Below are 8,883 nucleotides of genomic sequence, written 5' to 3'. Positions count from 1 at the left end.
CACTTCCAGAAGAAAAAGACAACTCACTTTGAATTAAGATAATAGAATATGACTCCCATTATGGGAATAGCCTCTTTTCATCCTTCTTGTGATCTTCTGATCACAGGGTACAGGGATGATGACAGGGGAGGGAATGCACAGAGATTGAACTCATGTGGGAGAAATACAGCACTCTGTGTCGAAAGACCTTCTCTAAATAGTGCTCCAGTGTCTCTACAGAGAGCACAGCTCATTCAGAATGCAAATCTATATATCTATAATATCCGTCGGTACAGCCACTTGTCTGAGAACAGAGCAGAAGTGTTTACTTTTTTTTCCTCTACTCTGAGGAGTAATTTATAACAACAATATTCATTCTGTCTAAGCAGTCTCTGGCACCAGAGTATGCATATCAGCAATTGTAATACAGTCATTCACTATTGGCACTTCAGGCCAATAAAGTTTATTTCACTTGGAGTGCTGACATGGCTGTCTGCAAACAAGGCTCTGAGAACTAAGACAGCTGGAATGTCATTAAAGAATATTGACTCTCTCTCTCTTCTTTTTTATCTCTTTCCCTTTGGTGGAACTTTAGTGCATTTAAGAATACTGGTTGCCTCCCAAAACATGAAAGCAAAACAGGTAAAATCTATTTTTATCTGTTCCTACATGAATATTACAAGTAACATAAATTTGTGAAGAGGATTAAACCATGAAACAGATTTGGGGAAGAATAAAAAGGTGCCCAGATGTGCCCAGATTGTTACATCAGAGATTTCTTGATGGCTTTTTGTGAGTTTAAAACTGGCTGGGGGGGGGGGGGGGGGGGGGGGCGCGGGGCTGATTATTAATAATTTAGCAGCTTTGGCAGGATCAATATGACTAATTTGTTATGTCTGCAGAGATAATTCCTATTCCTTTGTGAAATGAAACTGTGAAAAATTGAAGTAACACTTTAAAAGGAAAAGTACTTATAGGGATTAAGGGGAACTGATTGATTCTGGTTTAGTCTTAAAAGGAATTAATAATCTAAAATTAGGGTGTTCTTTTATAGTATGTGCAACTTGAAGAACTAACTTGCTACTTCACTGTTTTACTGCTAGAAGGGGTTTCTGAAAATCAAACTTCACAAATGCTGCACATTTCAGTTATTTAAAAAACAGCCTTGCAGTAGCAGCACCCCTCTGGTTCGTTTCTGCCGCAGCTCATAGAAGGAGTTCCAAGCACTCCCAGAATTTAATACAGACTACAGGAATGTAGGAACCTGAGTTCTAGCAAAAAGGGAGGGAGTTTGAAAGAAACCAGTCTTTGTCTCCCTGTCTCTCCTGAACTATCCAAGTAATTGAACAAAGTTCATGCCACAGTAATAGTGTATGTCCTTCGCAGAGGTTTCTGTGCTGCCTCAGACTCATTAGGGAGAGCCCTGCAGAACAAATGTCATGGATAGTTTCACAAGGGCAGAAAGCTGCCACACCCTCTCACTTAGGGAGAGGTGAAGGACCAAATCTATGGCTTGGAAACAGCAGACCCTGCTACCAGTGGTATTCCTATCCATCTGCTCTGTCTCCTCCATCTGCCCCAAACCACTGCCCAAAGCACTCACCTATGCTTGGCTCAGAGCCTTTGGTGAGAACCTTCCCCACCTGAGAACCTGTGCACCAGCAGTCCTCTCTCTGCTGACAGCCCTCACAGTCACAGGGCAGGATTGGTGTCATGCTCTTCCTCAGTGATCCCCATTTTCACCACCCTTGAATTTCATACCTCTAGGTCGTTCCCTGTGGGACAGAATGCCTGGCTCCCTGCTATTGTGGATGCATCGTCTACTTCAAATTAATGGGAAAGCACCTCTACAACATGGATTAAAAGGAAAGACAGAAATAGGATGTATTAAGAAGAATGAGAACAAAACACACAAAAAAAGACATGGAACAATTGGATCACGTTCAAAAGGAAATTTCCAAGAGAACTTAATGGTGAAATTAACCTCTTGTAATATTTACAGCTATTAAATACAGAAGAGAATATTATATTTGGCTCTAGGAAATAGAAAATAATTATTACCCAAATGACAGTTTATGGAGTATCCTAGAGTGGGTTCTGTTTCACACAAAGCTGAAGAAGAATTCTTGAAAAACCTCTAAAGAGTCCCTTTAATATTATACAATGCAGGGGAATTAAGACTTAACACAGCTTGAAGACCAGTATGGACTTGAACTACTTGGAACAAAAAACTGTATTATGCTGCCATAATTAAAACACATGCATAAGATTTAAGTCATCAGGCACTGGTAAAAGACTGTGAAGCACAAAATATTTAAATGTTTTAATGTTAACACCTCAATGCTGGAAGGAAGGTTCCACTAGGAGAAGTCTCTATTAAAATGTTCAACAAGTTTTGTTTTGTTTTGTTTTTCAGGAGTTTGGTTTCTTGGGTGTGGGGAGGGGTGTTGTTGGTTTTTGTTTTAATAATTGGCAGATTTGTAGAGAAGACTGGACACTTGTTTTATATACTTTGCTTGCAAATACATCACTAGCACAAACATGTGCTAGTTCTTAAAATGTATATGTCTTTAAAAAAGGACATATCCTTAAAAAGGACATGTACATGTCCTTAAAATATAGTCCCTGAATATTCCATTTCATTTGTGGCTCATATTGCATTGTTTGTTTAAAACCTTAAATGATTAAATAAAGAGACTGACAGGAAAAACGTGGCAGCCTTCTAGACAGGGTTAAAATTCAGACCTAATTTTGCTCAAATTACTTACATTCCAGAATCACTCTTACATTTCAGTCAGTTAATTCTGAAGTTGCAACACACTTTCACAATGTTTCTACTTTTTCTTCTGTACTCCATTGCAAAAGTAAAATATAATAACTTCAGCCTTCAAAACATTTGCCTAAAATTTTTCTTACATCTGAAGCACCGAGTAGCAAATTAGGATTATGATTGTCAGGCCAACTAAAAAGACAAATTCCATGCTGGGTTCTTCTCAACAGTACTCCATTAGCAATTTTTTCCTAATGAAAAGGCCTCAGCTGACCTAGTACTTCAAGAACCCACCATGGGGATATTTAAATTTTTAGAAAACTTAATTACAGCAAATAAATTTACCAGCAGAAACACACTGATTACTAACAGAAGCTAGCACTATCCCAAAGTCTTTGTGTTCCAAACAGAAAACTAAAAGGCTGAAATAAGTCTACTGGTAAAATTATTTCTGGCTACATCTGAAATAAAATACATCTTTCGGAGTGGTGAAAATGTCATAAAAAATCTTCTTCAAGACTTTCCAATGGCTGCTGTTTGTCAATAGCAAAAAAAATGCCCAACTGCATGATGTTTCGAATTCCTGGTGAATTCAGGCTTTTGTTTGTTTTTCTACTGAATGTAACACAAAAACCTCTGAATTGTAGTGGTTCTAGAAACTTTGTTTTGACTGATCTAGTCTACATATATAATTAGGAAAATCAAGGGGAGTCCATGGGGTTTTTTATCAGTATATTGAAAATGGGCAAAACAAGTTACAAAAGTGTTGTGGTTTTAAAGCAGTAACTAAAAAATTACTAGAAAACTTACTTATTTCTTGCTGTGAGATATGGATTAGAACAAGAGCAAAACAGGCTTAAAAGGAACAAAGAAAGTTTATTAACAAAACTACAAGAATAAGAACACCAGAATAAACCTTCAGAAAACTCCTTTATCCCCCACTACCCAACCATTTCCTTGTTCACATGACAACATAGAGACAAAAAACTTTGGAACTTTGGTGTTTAAAACAGTCCCAATTCTTGCTAGAGTCTTTTCATCAGCCTTTGTAGAGAAATAGAAGTCTTCTTCTGCTAATCTATGGAGTTCCTCACAAGAAAACTATTTCTGTTATAGCTTTCTATTTTTCTGATGCCAGCTGCCTGGAAATCTGTCATCAGTTCACTTCTCCCATTTCACATCACTCTGAGGTGTGTATGGGTCATGAGTCTAGGGATGTCATTTTTAAGGATGAGTTATTCAAAGGCAAAAGTTCTCTTCATCTGTCTCTGTGAGCTTCCCTGGAAAACAGAAGTTTTCTCTTTGCCTCAAGTGCCCCCAAATCTTCAACTATTACTTCTCCCCCTCTGTTCCAGCACCTCACTGTATCATAATTACTCCACCTTTTGCTCAGATCTAAACTTTGAACGCTCTATTCCTCCCTATATACTCTGTCATGAATTAAAGGAGTTTTTTCAGGACACTATTGTCCATCTCAATAGCTTTAACAGAAAAATATTTCAGCTTATAAAGCATCTCCTTATTCTCTGCCTTTTCTGAAGCTTAATTCTTTACTGTCTCTGATAGTTTATAAAGTCTCTTTACATGTTGATTACTCTCTTTTTCTTTCTCTGGAAAAAAGGATTCATCTGCAAGTCTCATCTGGGTAATGAAAAGGTTAAAATCTTGCCCAGGCTTTGTAGATGGTTCTGTGATCTCTGCCAGAGCAGGAGCTGGAGTTGTCTGCGATGGAAGATTCTTCATGGCTGCTCTGGAGAGAGTGGTCCCTGTCTCAGCCTGCTGCAGGTCAATGGCTTTTTCTTTCTTTACTCGGCAGTCTCTGATGAATTCAGTCACAGCAAAAACTGCAGCTGAGCCAGGGACCGGCCTGGCCCGGCCAGAGCCCGGGGCAAGCCCTGCAGGCCCCATCTCCCGGCCGGGAGCCGCTGGGCCCAGCCCAGCCCTGGCCCGGGCCGCATGGCCTGGGCAGGGCACAGGAGGCCAGAGCTCTGTTATCTTTCACAGCCAGGAAACAAAGAGACAAAGAAATTCCCAGGCTTAGGTCTTAAGGTGGTGTTCACAGGTTGATCTCACTTTTCAATGGTTAAAACTGCTGTCAATTCTTAGAAATGGCCAGGAGAAAAACTCCCATCAGCCTCCAGCAGTTTTAACTTCCTTAGGTGTTTCTCTTTGTTTTCTTAAATGCCAATCTATCACAAAAAGCTGCTGGAAAAGTTGTGCATATACTCATGAAGGCAGCAAATAATTATTTACCCATTGTAATTTTTATTTTTTTTTCCTTGAAAATGCATTGCTATTTTGGTATAATTATTACTATATTTACTATATACATACTCCTTAGTTTGCTCAGGAGTTTTCACAAAGGTTCCTTGAAAGAAAAATTACTGAGTAAAAAGACACTACACAGTGAAGATGAGCTATGAAGTACACATTTTATAAGTGCAAGTTCAGTACAAATTCATTGCATTGTAGTTCTCTTCTGGTAGCTCATTCATATCCTTTGGATAAGAAGTAACTCCAAAGTCTGTCTATAACTTGAACACAAGCAAAGTACTTCTCTCATTCCTACATCCCATAAGAAGTGCCCAGAGAAGTGGACACAGGTAGCTGTGAGAGGCTGGAAAGAGGCAGCAGAGGCACCTCTGTAACCCCTGGAAACTGAGCCTTGCAGAGCTGCTGTAACCTCTTACCTGTGAACTATCTCTGGAGGTCCTGTTCCTCTTGGTTGTGGATACATCTCTTGTGACTGAGACATAGGAAGAATTTCCTGTGCAGGTCATAGGACAAGTCAAGTTGCACACTCCTCTCTAAAGAATCTCCATGTAACCCCAAATTCTTTTTAAGTTATGTTTCATTTTACCTTTAAGGAAAGGCCAGCAGTAGACTGTTAACCAATTTTGCTTTGTATTCTGCGAGTAATTATGTTGAGGCACAATGTATTTATACTGGTAGAAAAAGAAAATTACTAATTACCAGAAAAACTTAATTGCACTTCTTTTAAATCAATATAAAATATTTAAATTATTTCTATTATCTCTACCTAGCAGAATCCTTTCTCTTCAGTCTATTTTGTTAGCTTTTTCAATTAGTGTAACAGATCAGATCAATAGATCAGTTTCCATATATAGAATTAGCAAAGCAGGGCCTTCTAAATTACTACTGACTGAAGAACAGCCCTTTTCAGCTCATTAGACCAATTATAGAAAATTTTATTTGATTCACAGGCCTTATAATTTTTTTCCCTTAGATGACAGAATTTTACTCTATCAAATTTAGCTTAATAGTGGGTTATTTAGAGATAAGTAAAGAAACAATCCTCAGCTTTTCACCAGAGACTAATAAGCTAATTTGTCTCACTTAGCTCTGTGATTGCTGAGAATATCTTCACACTTTCTAAGGCTCTGGAATGTGCCATAAAAGCAAAGTCCTCTGCTGGGTGAAACTCCAGCACTGAGCCCTAAGGGAGCACAGAAAACACACTTTAAAGGGGGAATAAAGAGAAATTCCTCTAATCCTTCACCCTTCCTGGCTTTAGATGCATTGTCTCCTGATAAGGAAGGAAGCTGGTTACTGTATTCAGGAACAGTGGCCAATCTTTGTCCATTCATTCCTTGTCCTGTAAATCTGGGTAAGGAATGAGCAGATTCTAGTCCTACACACTGTAGTTAATTTTGCTATTTGCCCCTTGTAGTTTTATTGCCTTAGTAACTTGCAAATCATTTTATGTCCTACAGCTATCCCACACAGTATGGTATGTAATGCATCCACAAGGAAGGAACATTTTTCACCATAAAATGATTGTTTTTGATAGAAATCTCCATTTGTAAAAATACCCTGCCCAGGGAGGATACATAATTTGTGAAAGAAGGAAGCCTTTTTCAGTAATAGAACCTCGGAAAATGGCTCTAATTCTCTTGAAGGCAGATCATTTAATCTAACTAACTGTTGCTACAGAGCTGTAGAAAAGCAAGTATTTCTGGGTAACTTGACCAGAGGGAAAACAATTAGGCTACATTACTGAACTGTAGTAATATGTTTTCTTGGCAGTAGACCTTTCTCTGTGGTTACTGCCACATATAATGTACTCTCTTTAAGGACTAGAGGCTGGAAAAACAAACAATTCAGAAGTGTACTGCACTAAGTTCCACACACTGAATACATGTTTGAAAACTGTATTTCAGTTGTGGATTCATAAGCTTGCTTTACCTCATTTCACATGTACTCAGACCTGCTGGTTCAGACGCTATTTTATGTTACAGGAGAATTGGATTGAATTTTCAAAGCTCAGCTAAATCATTACTGAATTCCCCTAATTCATTGGCAAAATGATGGGAAGAGAAGCAATAAGGAAGCGTGGCAAAAAGACTAGTGAATAAAACAGCTATTATGGCTATAGGAGACACACACACTTGTGTCTTATAAATACTTCTTGTATGCCTAAATGTACATGAAATGCTGTTAGAACTTTATGAAGACTGAAACAGCTATTGCTCAGTTTACAATAAACACTGTTAATATTACTCACTCAAGTCTAATTCAATCTTTTTGTATATTTATATTAAGACATTAATCATAATTACATGACTATGTGCTCTTATTTTTAAGGGAATTTTATTGCTTAATGCAAATGATAGAAGAATGTTATACATTTGGGAAAATGTCTAGAACTGTGGTTTGGGTTAACCAAGTGTAGTTATCAGTGCAAAAGACCAGTGGCTCAGGATTTATCTGCTTTGAAGAATCCTTATCCTACCTGTAGGCAGAATAATAATTTTAAAGTGAATACTTCTTATGCTGTTCAGTACTAGAGATTAGTACTTGATCATGTCACAAACATTCCTAAATTTGTTTTTACAACACTCCTACTAACCAAGGCCATTTTAACCTCCAATTTGCAAATGCAAAAACAGGATAGAGGAAAAGGGTTCAAAGGTCAGAGCATCCACAGTAGTTTAAGGCACCAGCTTGTGACACTTACTCAACTTTCCCAAGAAGCTGATGTTACACAGCTCTTCATGTTTTTCAAGTTCAGGTTCCACTAAGTTTAGTTATAGTTCTGTGTAGAGAATTTCTCATAGGTCCTTATGTCTCATGCTGAACATGTAGAACACAAGGACATATAATTAGTGTGATGACCCCAGAAAAGTTTGGGTTGCATGACTTGTCTAACATCACACAGATGGGAAGAATGAGAGAAGAAATTAAATTCCTCAGAACCATATTCAAAGATCTGAATCAGGAAATCCTCACTTTTCTGTTTGATGTCCCATTTTAGTTACAAGCAAACTCTTAATAATAAGACCTGATTCACTCTTTGAATATGCCTCTCATGCACTAAATGCATGAGGATTCCTGGGGAAATGATCACATCAATAAAGACTGTTTTGTAATGTTTATGTATAAGCAGGTTGAATTAATACTACCCTAACATCTTTACCTTGGAAATTTGTAACTTCTGGATATCTTAAGTTTTGGGTCTGTTTTCTTTCTTTTATGTACATATGTATCCATGTATATGTTTTGTGTGTGTATGTATGACTTTGTGACTTCCTTTCAGCTGCAACCTGTAAACAGACACTCCTTCTCTGGGCATCACAGTGCCTCCCCATGTGTCCTGAGCATGGACTATGGTCTGGAGCTAAAGGAGTAACTAAAACATAGCAGGTGAAGGTTTTTAGGCTCTGTGCACAAGAAGTAAAAATGTCACCCACATAAGTGCTTCTACTAGCAGATAGAAGAAGAAACTTGCTGATAGAATAAATTTGGAATTAAAATCAATGGTCCATTCCTGGACTCTAGTAGGAGCTTCTGTTCACTCCAGCCATGAGTCATCTTTTTGGTTCCCTCCAAGCATCCTATTGCCATTGTCACCATCCTGGTTTCTTGTTCCTTCCTGTTTTCCTCTTTACTCTTAGACCCAACATGGCTCATTTGTTGTTTCCTTGAGTCTTTTGAAACTGCTAAAACAAAAACAACAATAAAATCTCTTCTGTTTTACTGTTCCTAAAACCTCCTTTTCACAGACTGGTTCTACAGTAGTTCCCACAATACTTGATCTCTTACATTATACCTAAGTTTTCTAAGCAATCCTACTTCCACCCTGCTGTATCATGTGGCAAGCTTTTGCCTCAGAA

General features: G+C 38.1%; 1 long non-coding RNA gene across 1 annotated transcript; it reads left to right on the top strand.

Moving 5' to 3' along the window:
- Window positions 1-550: 550 nt before the first annotated feature.
- Window positions 551-2,373, top strand: LOC107204282. Its single transcript, XR_001521533.1, has 2 exons — window positions 551-621; window positions 1,747-2,373. It is a non-coding gene; the product is annotated as an uncharacterized LOC107204282 (long non-coding RNA).
- The last annotated feature ends 6,510 nt before the right edge of the window (window positions 2,374-8,883 follow it).

The sequence above is a fragment of the Parus major genome, chromosome 1A (assembly GCF_001522545.3).
Source record: "Parus major isolate Abel chromosome 1A, Parus_major1.1, whole genome shotgun sequence".
Taxonomy (NCBI): Eukaryota; Metazoa; Chordata; class Aves; order Passeriformes; family Paridae; genus Parus; species Parus major.
This window is presented reverse-complemented; position numbering and strand designations above follow the sequence as displayed.